Source organism: Giraffa tippelskirchi, chromosome 6 (genome assembly GCF_054371585.1).
Source record: "Giraffa tippelskirchi isolate mGirTip1 chromosome 6, T2T-mGirTip1v1.2.pri, whole genome shotgun sequence".
In the NCBI taxonomy this organism is placed as follows: domain Eukaryota; kingdom Metazoa; phylum Chordata; class Mammalia; order Artiodactyla; family Giraffidae; genus Giraffa; species Giraffa tippelskirchi.
Genome location: NC_137280.1, coordinates 157,275,456 through 157,292,190, shown reverse-complemented (window position 1 = coordinate 157,292,190; position 16,735 = coordinate 157,275,456). Strand labels below are relative to the sequence as shown.

Here is a 16,735-nt window from a genome sequence, read left to right as displayed (position 1 = left end):
TCACAGTACTTCAATGCCAAGAACCTTTATGGAGCAGAAATTACTTGTGCTGATTGGGACACTCAGGACAGGGTATTCCTGCTCTCCCCTCACCTCTTGAAATTAAGGATGTGTTTTTTAATAAGTAAAAATGTCAAAGTTAAAACAGAAGTAGAAATGTTTGAGGATGTCCTTTTCTTTTTCTTTTATTTTATGCTCTTGGAGCTCATTGCGTTTCAACTGTCCTCGCCTTTGGCCCCATCCTGTGGTCATTCATTCGTGTGCACTCTCTATGTCCTTCAGTCAGAACTACCCAAATTGTAAATAGCCTTTATAACTGCAGGTGACTTAACTAACACGAGATAGCTTCTAACATCTATCTTCATCCATTTTTAATACTCCCTTTACCCTTGCTGTGCTAAATTAAACTGACACTTGTTTTTTAGGTTGTTTTTCTGTAGAAAAGCCAGCTAGTCCAACAGAAAAAAAGTAACCATGAAAATAAATCCTTTCACAGAAAATATTAATGTTGAAATATTTCATTTTCATGCCATTACAAATGTTGTTTTAGTCCATGATACTCTGAACATCTAGATACTATAATCGCAAATACATCACTCATGGATCTGACATTATTTAATTTACCTGAACAAATAAGACCATTTTCAGACGTCTTCTTGTCATCTGATATAATGAATGGAATAGCTCAAACATTTGTGGTTACAAATGCATTAACACTCTGATGTTAAGGTGATAAAATTCTCAAATTCGTCTAAACCTATACTGCATTCTTCTTCATTATATCTTTTATAAGATCTTAACAGAGACATTATTTTCCTTTAAATCAGTGACAAAATGTCACTTAGTCTCATAAGGCTGACTCATTTTACAACTTGCTTTAGAAATGTGTTACAGTGCTAGGCATTAAATTACAGATTAAGATGATATTTTATGTGGGTTTTCTGATTTAGAAATAGATATGATAACAAAATGTTATACATTTCAGTATATTCTGCTTCAAGTTGTCAGTTGATCATTTAATGGTCAACTTGTTTTTTTTTAGAATAGGTGATATTCAGATTAATTTTAAAGTTGATATTTTTGCACTGCATGGATTATTTTCACTACTTTAGCTTACTATAATTTGTTTCATCCGTTCATAGTCTCTTTTAGAAAAAAACGTTAAAATTTATAATTCCTGTCCTGAAATATCTCAGGAAACTTCATTCGTTCTGACAAACAAAAATAGCAGCATACTAGAACTGAGCACCACCTCCCACCATATCTCTGAAAGTGTGACTTCTCAAACTCAGATAGGTAGAAAGATAGCCACAAGTGTCATTTTTATTGTTTGGTTTCTATTTTTTAAACTAAATTAATATTTTTCACTTAATCTAAAATAAATTGATTTTTTAAATTTAAGCCATTGAATAGGTAATAAGATCATCTTTCAAAAAAAAATAGAATTCTGTGTAGTGTGCAAAGTCTGCCTTCTATTATCTCTTTTTTTTGCATTTTTCTCCTCTCCCCCCTTATACATACATTGGTAAACACTATATTTAATTGTGCATTCTTCCAGAGATTCAGTAGGCAAATATAAGCCAAATATAAGCCAAATATAAGCCAAATTGAAAACACAAATCAAAAATCATAAAGAAGAAGAATGACAATTTGATGTCATCAAAAAAAAAAGATAAAACAAATGCACATCAGAGAAAACCACATATAAAATTAAAAGATAAGTCATGATATAGAAGAAAATATTGTCTCACATAAAGCAAATGATAGATTGTTTTCTAGGAAGTAAAAAGAAACACTAAAGTTAATCAATATGAAAAAGACAATCAAAATTTTTTAAAAAGTGGGTAAGAGATCCATACAGCAATTTCACAGAAGAGGAAATCTAAATGGTCATTAAACATGTAAGATATTTCAGCTGCAGAAATCAGGGAAATGCTAACTTAAAACAATAAGATGTCATGTTTCTACCATTAGATGGACAAAGATCAGAAAGTTTGAAAATATCAAGTACTAGGGCATCATCCTCATAGATATCTAATAATGAATACTGGGGTGGGTAACCTTTCTCTTCTCCTGGGGATCCTCCCAACCCAGGGATTGAACTCAGGTCCCATGGATTGAACGTAGGTCTCCTTTTTTTTTCTTTCTGCAGGAAGATTTTTTACCAGCTGAGCCACAAGGGAAGCCCAAGAATACTGGAGTGAGTAGCCTTTCCCTTCTCCAGGGGAATCTTCCCAACCCAGGAATCGAACCCAGGTCTCTTGCATTGCAGGTGGATTCTTTACCAACTGAGCTATCAGAGAAGCCCAATAATGGGAGCATGAATTAAAGTTCCTTTAGCAGTGTTTGGTAACATTTAAACATTTGCTGTATTTGAAATTCATGTTGGTATGCAGTGTGAAATATGGATTTTACTTAAAAAAATTTTTTTCAGAAGTTTACACAGCTGCTTTCACATCTTTTGTTTAAAAATTGTCTTTTTCCCAGACCTGAGATGCCATCTTTGCCATATACTAGATTCATGTGTGTATTTGGGTCAGCTTCTGAATTTACCAATTTGTTCATTGATCTGGCAATTCATGTGTAACTGCCACACTGTTTTAATCATTAAAGCTTTATGATGTGATTTATAGTGTTGTGGGAGTTACTCTTTTTTTTTTTTTTCTGTGTTTTATTCTTGTTGGCTGCATTTTTCTGGTGAGATTTTGTTTTTGACATTTTTTTTCTTATACTACATTTTATTGATTCTGTACTTACTCCTTTTTTTAGTTATTATCAAATGGGTTGAATTTTCCTAGACCAGATATTTTCCGTAGATTTTATTATGGTTAAATAGAGGGAGAGGTCACCACTTAGAATACTTCTGCTTGTTTGCTGCCGCAGAAGCAGACTGCTCTTGCAAATAGTATTAATCAGCGTGATTCTTCAGAGTTGCTCATGTTCCGCTACTCCAAATCAAATTGCTACTCGTGTTGCTCAACACAGTTCCTGCACCCTTGTCGCAAACAGGGATTACAGCTTTGGATTTCAGAATGGGTCTTTCATTTTCAGAAAGCTGTATTTTAGTTAGTACTTTGGGGGATACCCTCCAACATCAGGCATGCTCCACTTTCTATAATCTTACCCATCATGAACTTTGGTAATGCTTCTAATTATAATTGTGTTTGTCAGTTCATAGTTATATTCAGGTTTTGTTTCCCAGTTTATTTTAAAAGATTTTTTTATTAAGTTTTTAGTTTTTATTCTTATTGGTTTTGTGTACTTTTTGAAGAGGAGGATGAGGAAGGATTTCAGACTTTTGTAGCCTTTTTCTCACTTAGAAGGACTTGTGTTGCCTTTTTCATGTGCCTATCCCAGTTAACATCGGAGAAGGCAATGGCACCCCACTCCAGTACTCTTGCCTGGAGAATCCCATGGACGGAGGAGCCTGGTAGGCTACAGTCCATGGGGTCGCTAAGAGTCGGGCACGACTGAGCGACTTCACTTTCACTTTTCCCTTTCGTGCACTGGAGAAGGAAATGGCAACCCACTCCAGTATTCTTGCCTGGAGAATCCCAGGGACGGCGGAGCCTGGTGGGCTGCCGTCTGTGGGGTCATACAGAGTCGGACACGACTGAAGCGACTTAGCAGTAGCATCCCCGTTAACATAACATGTGTTTGCAGTTCTGACCACAGAATGTCACTGTGCACAGTAAGCCTCTTTGAACTTTGCCCATGACTGAAAACCTTTCTGAAAACCCACCACCAACTTCTCCCTTTTCACTTGGCTTACTCCAGACTCATTCTTGGAGATCATTTGATGTATCACTTCTTTGTAGAAGCTTTCCCTCATATAATAAGGAAGAATGAATCTGAGTCTATATTGAATATTTCTTTTACTTTAACCTTTGTATTCTATTACTTTTGCTCTAAGTTAATAACTAAAATAATATTGCCTATAGACTGAAATATACAGGATAGTCCATTATCAAGTTTCGACCTTTAAAGCTATAATACTTTTCCATTCATATTGAGATAAAACGTGGTATTCTCTGAGATAAACAGAGAATAACATTTGTCTTGTTGGAGCTTTATAGGAACACTGTGACCAGACCTACACAGACAGATATAAGAACAAAGGATTCTGGCACCAAGAAGTTTGCAGTAACTAACCGTACACCCCATCCCCTTTCAGTATTGATACAAAGAAAGCCCTGAATTGGGTAGCCTAACTTGGATTAGATGGTTCTTTGGGACACTAGTCCACCTCTTCTTGGTCTGCTGGCTCTCCAAATAAAGTCACTATTCCTTGCCCCAACAACTCATCTCTAAATTATTGGCCTGTCTTGCAGTAGGGCTTCCCTGGTAGCTCAGAGGGCAAAGCGTCTGCCCGCAATGCGGGAGACTCTGGTTCGATCCCTGGGTCTGGAAGATCCCCTGGAGAAGGAAATGGCACCCCACTCCAGTACTGTTGCCTGGAGAATCTCATGGACAGAGAAGCCTGGTAGGCTACAGTCCATGGGGTCGCAAAGAGTCGGACATGACTGAGCGACTTCACTTTCACTTCACTTGCAGTAGTATGAGCTTGGATTTAATAACATACACTCTCAGTCCTTGAAACCTTCGTTTGTACTTGTATTCCACCCTATGATGCTACCAGTGGTCATGTATGGATGTGAGAGTTGGACGGTGAAGAAAGCTGAGCGCCGCAGAATTGATGCTTTTGAACTGTGGTGTTGGAGAAGACTCTTGAGAGTCCCTTGGACTGCAAGGAGGTCCAATCAATCCATCCTAAAAGAGATCAATCCTGGGTGTTCATTGGAAGGTCTGATGTTGAAGCTGAAGCTCCAGTACTTTGGCCACCTCATGCGAAGGGTTGACTCATTGGAAAAGACCCTAATGCTGGGTAGGATTGGGGGCGGGAGGAGAAGGGGACGACAGAGGATGAGATGGTTGGATGGCATCACCAACTCGATGAACATGGGTTTGGGTAGACTCCGGGAGTTGGTGATGGACAGAGAGGCCTGGCATGCTGCAATTCATGGGGTCGCAGAGAGTCGGACACGACTGAGCGACTGAACTGAACTGATGATGCTACCATAGCTCTTATTTTCTTAAACAACAATTATCTGTCTACAAACTCTAGAGCAGCAGTCCCTAACCTTTATGGTACCAGGGACCAATTTCATGGAAGGCAATTTTTCCACAGACTGGGGGTGAAGGACATGGTTTTGGGATGATTCAAATAGCTTACACTCACTGTGCACTTTATTTATAATCTAATACCACCAGTGATCTGACAACAGGTACTGGTCCACAGCCCAGAAGTTGGGGAGCCTTGCTCTAGAGGGTATTTTGCAAAGTATTCTCATCTACTGATTCTTTAAAATGCACTGTGAAAACAGAACGAAGTTTGGGAAATAGTACATACTGTATTTTGAGTCTTGGAGAGTCACAGATTACATGTGAATATTAGAAGTTTCAAAAAGTCCTAAGGAAAAGATATAACTCAGAATGACTCTAAAGTATTTGTTTATGAAATCCTTATTTACATGTGATACATGTTAATTCATTCCAATAGGCTACATAAAAAGAGCCTCCTTGATGGTGTTGATGGCAGAATCTTCAGTTCTTAGCGTAGTGCCTGGAACATAGGAGCTTCTAAATATGTGCCTGTTGAATAACTTAATCTATCTTATATACTATCCAAGATGCTCAGTTATTCAGACAAACATTTTTATAAGATGGTTTTACACCCAAGAGGTTATAATAAACTCTGGAGGCTTTTGCAGGCAAGCCTCAAATAGATTTGACTTCAATATTTGATGCTATTTTTGAGGCATAGGGGGGATTTGCTAAACAAAGAGCATGTAGAGGAGGGTGAGCAGATTGTTTAAGGAGCTTGGAAAACTTCAGGAAATGGCAAGACATATTATACATGTTTGCTTTGGAGAAGAAAGGAAGAAAAGTCTAGCTTCAAATAGTTGAGCAATGACTAAGATAACCTTTCCCCAGCCAAAATTTTCACAGTAGAATGAAGAAAACATATACTTGTTACAACATAATGAAGCAAGCCCTGGTGGAGTCCTTTGGGATAGAGAAATGGAGGGTGGGTGACGGGTAGTCAGGGAAATTCCCTAAGGAGGAATCATCTTAGCATACTTTCAAGGGTGAGCATAACAGAATGCTTCCTACCATGACACAGCCCACCTCCAGAGTTCTGTATCATCAGAAGGGCTGAATATATTCAGAAAATAGTTTGCTTCACAATTTCAGGGGTTGGAGACCATAGCATTTAATAAAAGTGAAAATACGAATGATTTTAAGTATGCTTTTATGAAAAAAAGTCAAATTTAAATTTCATATTTTTAACAATTATTTCACTATGCAACTTCTTTTATACAACTTTACTTTTAACATTCCAAATAAATTGTGTTAGCTAGTTGTTTTCATCCATATTAAACTGATAGGCTTCACTCATTTTGAAATTTTACTGTGTACTCAGCTATTCATGTTTTTAAGATTCTGATAATAATTGTTAAAAATTAATATAAGTTGGTTACCAAGTGAGACTGTAGATAGTGCTTCTTTGACGATGTTTAAACATATACTGTCTATCTGGGCTTGATTCTGGAGTTATTTGACCATTCTCTCATTCATCCAGGAAATATGGTTTTAGTGACTATTACTACAAAACACCGAGGTTCTCATTATTTATAAGATGTTAGAAACATATATACAAAAAAAGAAGCTAGTCCTCTCAGCATTTGTCAAACAAGTCATTTCAGTGTAGTTTAGGAGAAAGGCTATAGGGCTTTAGAATCAGATTAATCTGGGTTTGAATCTGGGCTCTGCTATATATTAGCTGGTAAATTTTGGCAAGTTATTCAATGTCCCAGTTTTGAATATCAAACAAGATAAAACTTGTAAGGGCTTCCCTGGTGGCTCAGTGGTAAAGAATCTGCCTGCCAAGGCAGGAGACACAGATTTCAACCCTTATCTGGGAAGACCTCACATGCCCTGAAGCAGTTAAGCCTATGTACCGCAACTATTGAGACTGTGCTCTAGAGCTTGGGAACCACAACTAGTACTGAGCCCGCATGCTGCAACTACTGAAGCCTGTGTGCCCTAGAGCCCACCACAATGGGAACCTCATGGACTGCAACGAGAGAGTAGCCCTGCTCGCCACAAGTTACAGAGAAAAGTCCATGCAGCAATGAAGACGCACCACAGCCAAAAATAAATAGATAAGTAACATTAAAAAAAATATTTTTTAAAGCATAAAACTTGCAAGTACCTATAACAATGTCTAATACCAGCAAATATTCAACAGTCAGCATTACAACAATGCAAACAGGAATGATTAATGGAAACCTTAGCTTATTTGCTTCTGTTCTAGGAATGACTAGTCTCAATTCATTTGGCTATTTCCAGTGGAGTATTGACCAATAAGCAATATCATGGAATGATGCTTTTTCATAATTATTCATACGTAAACAGTTTGAGCAAATGTTCATAATTGTTTCACACTTTAAAAAGCAGTTGTTCGGGTTGTGAGCAAAGATGACTGCTTTCCACACTAGGGGAAAGCTGTTAATAGTGTTACATTCCATGTAAGCTTGTATGTTTTTAAAATGTTATGTTAAGAAAACATGTCAAATAACTCTTTAATTTCTACTTATTTAGGTGAGGAAAAAATATAAATCAGTATGCCATTTCTTTTTTTTTACTTTTTTAGTATTTTCTATAACTTGCTAAAACGTCATCTATTATAACTCTTTTTCATATGTGTCAGGAGTTAATTTCTCCATGCTTCTCATATACTCAGTTTCTGACATTTCAAATATCATTTTCTGCTTCCACCCTTCACCTTTGGAAACAGACTGTATGGAAATAACATCTATAGAGTACTAATGTGCTGTAGCCACATATGTCCTTTTTTCTCCATATTGATAATTTACCTGCGATGAAACAATGACTACATCGATATTCTTTTGTCTGACAAGAGGTTAGTATAGAATCAAACAAGGATCTGAAGTGGTCTAAAAAATCTTGGATTAGCTGAGTCCTGGTCATTTCAAAACGAATCGCCAGTCCGGGTTTGATGCATGATACAGGGTGCTCGGGGCTGGTGCACTGGGATGATCCAGAGGGATGGGATGGGGAGGGAGGTGGGAGTGGGGTTCTGTAAGGGGAAAACATGTACTCCCATGGTGGATCCATGTCAATGTATGGCAAAACAAATACAATATTGTAAAGTTAAAAAAATAGATAAATAAACTAATTAAAAAAATAAAATGATAAAAAAAAAAAGACTACAGAGTCTAAAGTAAATTAGAGATTCAAATAATGAAAATAAATTTGCGTTTACTCTACCCATTGACTTGGGCTTGTTCCAGAGTCCTAACATCACACAGACCTCTCTCGCAAAGAAAGCAATTCCCTGATATTATAACCTTTGTACTAAAGGATTATCTACATGCATGTGGATTTCCAGAGACCTCGCCTGACAGAAGACTATCCTGGCCCTGTGAGCCATTTTCTTTGGTTTTGGTGAGCAACTGTGGGGACATTTCAGTTTTGCACTTTTCATTAGTAACATCTGCTTTTCTCATAAGCTTTAGTGATATAGAAAAGATCTCGAGAGGATGTCAAATGCTCTTATTCCTTTCCTGGATATTCTTTAAAGTATATTTTCAAACTTCCCCACTAATTAAATTCTTCCTTTTCCTTTTCCTGTTTAAAAACTTCATTGTGTTATGCAAAATGGAGGCCTTGATTTCACGGAAATGGAATACATTATCATTTACTCCTTGAATTGTCAAAATAGGAAGTGATTCCACCAAATAAGACAAGAAATATGTATAAAATCTTACTTTTTTGGAAACTTTAGTCAGCAAAGCTCAGCATGAAGTAGAAGTTGAGTCTGTGGAGAAGTGAGAAAGAGACCAGAGCATACTAGCCTATAAGTTATATGGAGATGCCTGGTCTTTGCTGACCAATTTTTTAAATTATGATCTATGCTAATCTGAAGAAAACAACCTAGATGCTTTGTTATCAATTTTGTGGTCTGTTCGATTCATTTATGGTTGAAATGCACTAAAAGTTGGGCCTGATCACTTTTTCCTCACCTAACTGCTGCCTAGGTTACTTACCACTGTTCTGAATGGGTTTTCAAAATCATCCAAATTTAGGATGTCATCTATATAGTTCTCCAAATCGTCTAAGGACTCACCATCACTGGTCAAAACGCTATCTCCTTACAATCTGTATCAGCCATTTTAAAAGAAAGATTAGCCATTAAAATGCCATACTAAATTTAAGTTTTAGGATCTGAATAACTATTTTTCTCACATTTGAACTAATGTTCTTTAGAAAGATATCAAAGGTATCCTTCTTTGATAGGAAGGATATCTTTGATATCCTTCTATCAGATTAGGACTAGAGGGCAACAAAGTTAAATTTACTTTTAAGCAACAGAACTGACATGATGTCAGTTTACTACCAGATTGCATTTCAGCCTGAATGATAATATAAGCAATTAATAAAGGCCAAGTGGAGTTTATTTTGCTATATGATACATAGACCATATCTTCTATTTAAAATTACAATTTCTGGTTAGAAAACTAGCTGAATCTCCAAACATGCCATCACTCAAAATGATTCATAATAATAGTTTTTCTAGATATTCTTGCCCTAATGATTTGTTTCTAAATTATTCTGTTTTAATTTTTACTATTCTAAACTCCAAAATTTTACTAAAGTTTTAAATGATATTATTTCTAAAGCCTATTTGCCAAATTGTGCTGAAAGTGAAAAAACTGAGTATGGTGTTAGCTATGGCTCGTTATGTGTTTGTGCTGTCGTGTCTGACTCTTTGTCAGACATGGACTATAGCCTGCCAAGTTCCTCTGTCCATGGAATTCTCCAGGCAAGAAGATTGGAGTGGGTTGCCATTCCCTTCTCCAGGGGATCTTCAAGACCCAGGGATTGAACTCAAGTCTCTTGCATTGCAGACAGATTCTTTACCACCTGAGCCACCTGGGAAGTCAAACTGTTCTAATTTAGATCTTTAGATCTTTACTTGGATCATCTCATTTAAGCATCACTAAAATCTTATGAAACAAGCAAATCATTATTTCCATTTTACTTTTGAGAAAAATTGAACTGCATAGAAGTTAAGTAATTTATATAAAGTTATATGGACAGTAGTTTAATCTAGGATCAAACTCATATCAGCATTCTTATCCACAGTCATCTGAGTTGCCAAATAAGTAGTACAGTTCATATTTAACTAACTTAATTTTAAAGTTGAATGCATTATTGTTCATGGTTTCCATAAAAATCTTAGGAAAATCATTATTTGGGTTTGAGAATACAAGTTCAGAAGGTCTAAAGACCTTGGGAATTACTTCTTTCTTTTTATCAACAAATTTGCAAAAAAAAATTATAGATAAAAAAGTAGACAAGTGACCATTATTATTAAGATCCAGTTTAAAATAGTTATACAAGGATTTCCATGAGGGACCAGTGGCTAACACTCTGAGCTCCCAAGGCAGGGGGCCCAGGCTTGATCCCTGCTCAGGAAACTAGATCTCATACGTCACAGTAAAGAGTTCACGTGCCACAATTAAGACCTGGCATAGCAAAAAAAAAAAACAAAAAACCAGAAAATAGTTACACATACGTGTGTAGGGCAGGGAGTGTATGGAAACTACCTATACTTTCCCTTTAACTTTGCTATGAATATGAGAGTGCTCTAAAAATCATGTGCATTAAATAGTTGCATATTTGAATCATGACTAAAAATATTTGAAAGGAAACTCTTCTCTAAGTGCTTTTCAGTCCTTTCCCCGGAAGTGCCTCTAAGGGCAGAAGAGAGTGAATGTTTATCTTAGGAGTTTAGTGTTATATGAATCTGGGTCCAATTAGGAAAGAGAAACCCCATAATAATTAGAATAGGGAAAGTTGAATGATTAATTATAACAGTGGATTGGACTAATGAGAGATTGGTTAAGAAGTCAAGATTCCCCTAAGAAATATAGCAATGGCAGGTATAAAGGGCAAACACTACCCACGGGACTAAGACAGAGTACCTGGAGTGTTCAAGGAGAGGCCATCAAGGCTGAGATCCAGATATTGGAGAAGGCATGAATGTGGTTACTGAATGGCAGAGATTTACTGTGATGCCAAGTCAGTTGGGACTAGCTGGAAACTCACCCTTGGGAATTGACTGAAATCTGCCTTCTAAGATGCTAGGGAGTGCTGTTCATGGGAGGTATCACACGAGAAGCACTCTACTACAAAATTACCCCTAGAGGATGCCAAGGAAATCTGCTGGCTGCTATGCACTGTGGGAGCCAAACACTAGAGAAGTTAGATTGCTTCAGAAGCCAGCACAGAGTATGCAACCAGCACTGTAAAAGCTGCATGCATTGCAAGAACTTGCAATTGTACTGAAAACAAGCCATCGGAACCAGGAAGAAAAATCCTTCCTTCTTCAATGTCTCTCTAACACTCTCTGCTGAAAAGACTTAACGTGATATCTGCTGGCAAAGGAAAAGTACATAGAAGACCCAGATCTGTTATCACAGAACAGGCAGTGAAGGGTGAATTTGTTGTTGAGAAGCAATACATTAATACATGGCACAGATGGTGTAACCAAAACTGCTTGCTTTAAGGGTATACTTTTTTTTGGAAGTCTGGTCAGAAATGAATTTGTGATGAGAAACTGCCTGAATGAGCTCATTTTCGCTTCTGTGGATTCTAAAGTGACAACTGATTAGCCTCTCCTGGCATGCTGCTGGACTGGCTTTCCTCCCTACTGCTTCATATGAGCTGGATGGTTTGCTCTGTTTTTCAGCAGCTAACTTTTGTCATGCAACTTAGCTTCGGTCATGCATGTAGCTCTAAGTATTTTCACCTTTCACCTACTTTAACTCCCAACTTGCTTTTTCCCCAGTCATCCATGTCTTGTTCCAACATCTGTTCTGGTGGCCTGTGTAGAAGATGAAGTGCTTCTTTCACTCACCCACAGGTACTGCACCCTAAACCCAGAAAGTGACCAAACACTACTGGGTGTGTGGATATACTTGCTTATGTACCACTTTTTAGCCAATCGCATAAAAATTAGAAAAGTATAAAAAGAATATACGAAATGGAATAATGCCCATTTATGAGCTAGTCTGGGCATCCCTGGTGGCTCAGTGATAAAGAATCTGCCTGCAGTGCAGGAGACGTAGGATCGAAATTCCATAAGGACCACACATGGTGAGTTACTTTTTGAATAGCTTCATCATATTGTGAATACCAGATGCCTCTCCTGATGATAATTAGGCTATCTCTAAATTATTGCAAGTACAAACCAATTATATTAGGGCATTTTGAAACTAATGTTTTGATTACATATAATTTATATAATACTAAAAATTGCTGAGTGCCATAAAGGTATAAGCCTTTGTCTTAGGAAAATTTTATGACAAAGGAGTTTTAAAGGATGATTTTTCCTGCAAGATTGCTGCCTTCCAATGTTTATTCCTATTTCTACTTTGTTGAGGAATATATTTAAAATTTATTAAAAGTCTTTCTGAAATGACAAACTCAAGATGCCTATTCCCTAAAAATCATTTATCAAAAATAATGTTAGAAAACATGTTCAGAATTTAATGCTTAAAAAAGTAATGCTGAAAATGGCTTAATGTTTTATGAATGAATATATGGGAAATTCATTAATTTTGCTTCATAATTTTTTTTTAATTTTTAAAGATGAACCCACTAATTTACTAGTCTATTAATGCTACTAGTAGAGGAGAAAGAAAAACTTGAAGAGAAATTATATTTTCAGGAATTATAATGTGGAATGCTAAGTTGATCAGCAATATTTAGCCCATAATTTTCACATAATTTTCAAAAGGGGTTCTTCATATTTTATTTCACCATATGAAAGTGAAGTCGCTCAGTCGTGTCCGACTCTTTGCGACCCCGTGGACTGCAGCCCACCAGGCTCCTCTGTCCATGGGATTTTCCAGGCAAGAATACTGGAGTGGGTTGCCATTTCCTTCTCCAGGGGATCTTCCCAACCCAGGGATCGAACCCAGGTCTCCCACATTGCAGGCAGATGCTTTAACCTCTGAGCCACCAGGGAAGCTTTCACCATATGACATATATTCAATTTGGACAAATGTGGCAGATGATACATTTAAACCTACTGCAAAATTACCCAGTAGCAATTTACAATTCAACAGACTTCATTTTATTAGTAACTTTGTATTATTTATATGAATTAGCTTATAGCTTCCCTTGTGGCTCAGCTGGTAAAGAATCCGCCTGTAATGATGGAGACCTAGGTTCGATCCCTGGGTTGGGAAGATCCCCTGGAAAAGGGAAAGGCTACCCACTCCAGTATTCTGGCCTGCAGAATTCCGTGGACTGTATAGTCTATGGGGTTGCAAAGAGTTTGACACGACTGGAGACTTTCACTTTCTCTATAACAGAGGCTAAGTGTCTAGCCAACCTTTGTTTTTTCAAAATTAATTAATTAATTTTTATTGAAATACAGTCAATTTACAATGTTGTGTTAGTTTCAGGTGTATAACAAAGTGATTCAGGTGTATATACTTATTTATCTATTTTTCTTTTAGATTCTTTTCCTTTAGCCACTGTTTGTTTTTAATTGATTAATCAAAATTTAACCTAATGGTCCTGATCATTTATTCATTGTTTTGTAAATAATGCTGTTTTATGTTTTTCCTGTTTTGATTATACTGATTCAAGGCACTTAGGCTTAAATTTAAATAAGGAAGACATATTTGAACTGATATAAATGGATTAGACATTCACACATGCATATTGGCTAACTACACTTGTAACATCTATTTATTTCTGTATTTGGCCAGGAACGTGGAAACAGATGCAGCAGTAATGATCCCAAATGTTTTTAAAAGTTGGATTATTTTAAAGCAGCATCTGGCTAATCTGGAGGAGAAAATGATTGACACAGTCTACACTTTGAACATGAGTTATGTATATTTAACAAAAATTAAAAGGAAATACTATTTAAATCCCACATTTTTGTCAAGGATGTTGAATTTTGTTTTGTAAATATCTTTTAAAAATAAATGTTCTCTTGAGAAATGAGGAAAAAGTATTATAAAAGATGGCAATTTCAACAGTGTTTAAAATTACAGTAAGTAAAATTTGGATATGGAGTAAAGTTTTACTCAGAATTTTTTTAAATTAAATGCTCTCTCTTAAACTTGATGCAGGGACGGTGAGGGTATATAGTTTCATAGAACAAACATATTAGCAAATAATTTACAATATAAAACTCTATATACCAATAATTTTAAAAAATCAATCATTAAAAAGCCATAGTTTCCTTTAAATCTCATAACTAATCCTCTACACATGTGAAAGCAATAGTATTAAATGTCTCAGCTATATTTTAAATTTCTGCTACTTGCTTCCAGTATTTATTTGAAAAAGGGATTTTTCAATGTACTTCTGCCATTTACAATCATCCAAAAAATTTATGAACACTTATTATGTACTAAGTACTATGGGCTATATGCCTGCTGCACTCAAGCTAGACTTACTTTCTGCATGGAGGCAGCAAATGAAGAATTTCAATTCAAGATTATTTGAAGCGCAACAAAATATTTCTTGATTTATAAAGCATCACTTTCCTACGTTCCTAGTAATCAGTTTCTATCCTGCTCAGATGCTGTAATCTCTTGACCTGCAGTTTCAGCATGTAAAAATTTTGGAGCACTTATAGTCAAAATGGCAGGGTTAGCTGATGTTGGAAAGAACACTTTTTCAGCACAAATATACTGAATTACAGTAAAAATATTAAATTGCTAAAGTCATTTAAAATTACATAGCTGAGTTTCAGGAGAAGAAAGTTACATTTTCAAGTGCTAGAAAGCAAGTAGAAATGATCGGTGAAAGGGGGAAGTTGAAGCTGTGTGGTTCACACGGGTGAATGTTTTAGAAGCTGGGGCTTTAATGGCAATGCAACAGCAGGATTCAGGGTTGTAGATACTGGATACAGGCGGCTAGTCCTCAGCACCTCAGCAGCATAAAACCAGGTGCTGCAAATATACAGTCCACTTGGAAATATTCTTCCTTCTTATCCAAGGAAGGGATGTAGATTATAGTCATTAATCCTGGCCTGTGCATGGAAATGCAATCGTAAAATCTTGAGCCTTTATGATTTTTGTGGAAACTAAGCCAAGAAACTCAAGAGGAAAAGGAGTATGTCAAGGCTGTATATTGTCACCCTGATTATTTAACCTATATGCAGAGTACATCATGAGAAACTCTGGGCTGGAGGAAGCACAAGCTGGAATCAAGATTGTCAGAGGAAATATCAATAACCTCAGATATGCAGATGACACCACCCTTGTGGCAGAAAGTGAAGAAGAACTTAAGAGCCTCTTGATGAAAGTGAAAGTGGAGAGTGAAAAAGTTGGCTTAAAGCTTTCAGAAAACTAAGATCATGGCATCTAGTCCCATCACTTCATGGCAGATAGATGGGGAAAAAAATGGAAACAGTGAGAGACTTTAACTGTCAGTTCAGTTCAGTTCAGTCACTCAGTCGTGTCCGACTCTCTGCGACCCCATGAATTGCAGCACGCCAGGCCTCTCTGTCCATCACCAACTCCCGGAGTCTACCCAAACCCATGTTCATCGAGTCAGTGATGCCATCCAACCATCTCATCCTCTGTCGTCCCCTTCTCCTCCCTCCCCCAATCCTACCCAGCATTAGGGTCTTTTCCAATGAGTCAACCCTTCGCATGAGGTGGCCAAAGTACTGGAGCTTCAGCTTCAACATCAGACCTTCCAATGAACATCCAGGATTGATCCCTTTTAGGATGGATTGATTGGATCTCCTTGCAGTCCAAGGAACTCTCAAGAGTCTTCTCCAACACCACACTTCAAAAGCATCAATTCTGCGGCGCTCAGCTTTCTTCACCGTCCAACTCTCACATCCATACATGACCACTGGAAAAACCATAGCCTTGACAAGATGGACTTTTGTTGGCAAAGTAATGTCTCTGCTTTTAAATATGCTATCTAGGTTGGCCATAACCTTCCTTCCAAGGAGTAAGCGTCTTTTAATTTCATGGCTGCAGTCACCATCAGCAGTGATTTTGGAGCCCATAAAAGTAAAGTCTGACACTGTTTCCACTGTTTCCCCATCTATTTGCCATGAAGTGATGGGACCAGATGCCATGATCTTGGTTTTCTGAACGTTGAGCTTTAAGCCAACTTTTTCACTCTCCTCCTTCACCTTCATCAAGCGGCTCTTTAGTTCTTCTTCACTCTCCGCCATAAGGGTGGTGTCATCCGCATATCTGAGGTTATTGATATTTCTCCCGGCAATCTTGATTCCAGCTTGTGTTTCTTCCAGCCCAGCGTTTCTCATGATGTACTCTGCATAGAAGTTAAATAAGCAGGGTGACAATATACAGCCTTGACGTACTCCTTTTCCTATTTGGAACCAGTCTGTTGTTCCATGTCCAGTTCTAACTGTTGCTTCCTGACCTGCATACAGGTTTCTCAAGAGACAGGTCAGATGGTCTGGTATTCCCATCTCTTTCAGAAAGCAGAAATAGATGTTTTTCTGGAACTCTCTTGCTTTTTCGATGATCCAGCGGATATTGGCAATTTGATCTCTGGTTCCTCTGCCTTTTTCTAAAACCAGCTTGAACATCTGGAAGTTCACGGTTCACGTATTGCTGAAGCCTGGCTT

At 37.3% G+C, this 16,735-nt stretch overlaps 1 protein-coding gene across 2 annotated transcripts in view; it reads left to right on the top strand.

Moving 5' to 3' along the window:
- Positions 1–14,044, top strand: part of LOC145511171 (uncharacterized) — an 89,624-nt gene extending 75,580 nt beyond the window's left edge. For both annotated transcript variants that reach the window (XR_014057586.1, XM_081503982.1), the window contains 3 exons: positions 2,153–2,200; positions 11,942–12,016; positions 13,875–14,044. The gene's annotated coding sequence lies outside the window, so the exon portion shown is untranslated. The remainder of the gene's footprint in view (positions 1–2,152; positions 2,201–11,941; positions 12,017–13,874) is intronic.
- The last annotated feature ends 2,691 nt before the right edge of the window (positions 14,045–16,735 follow it).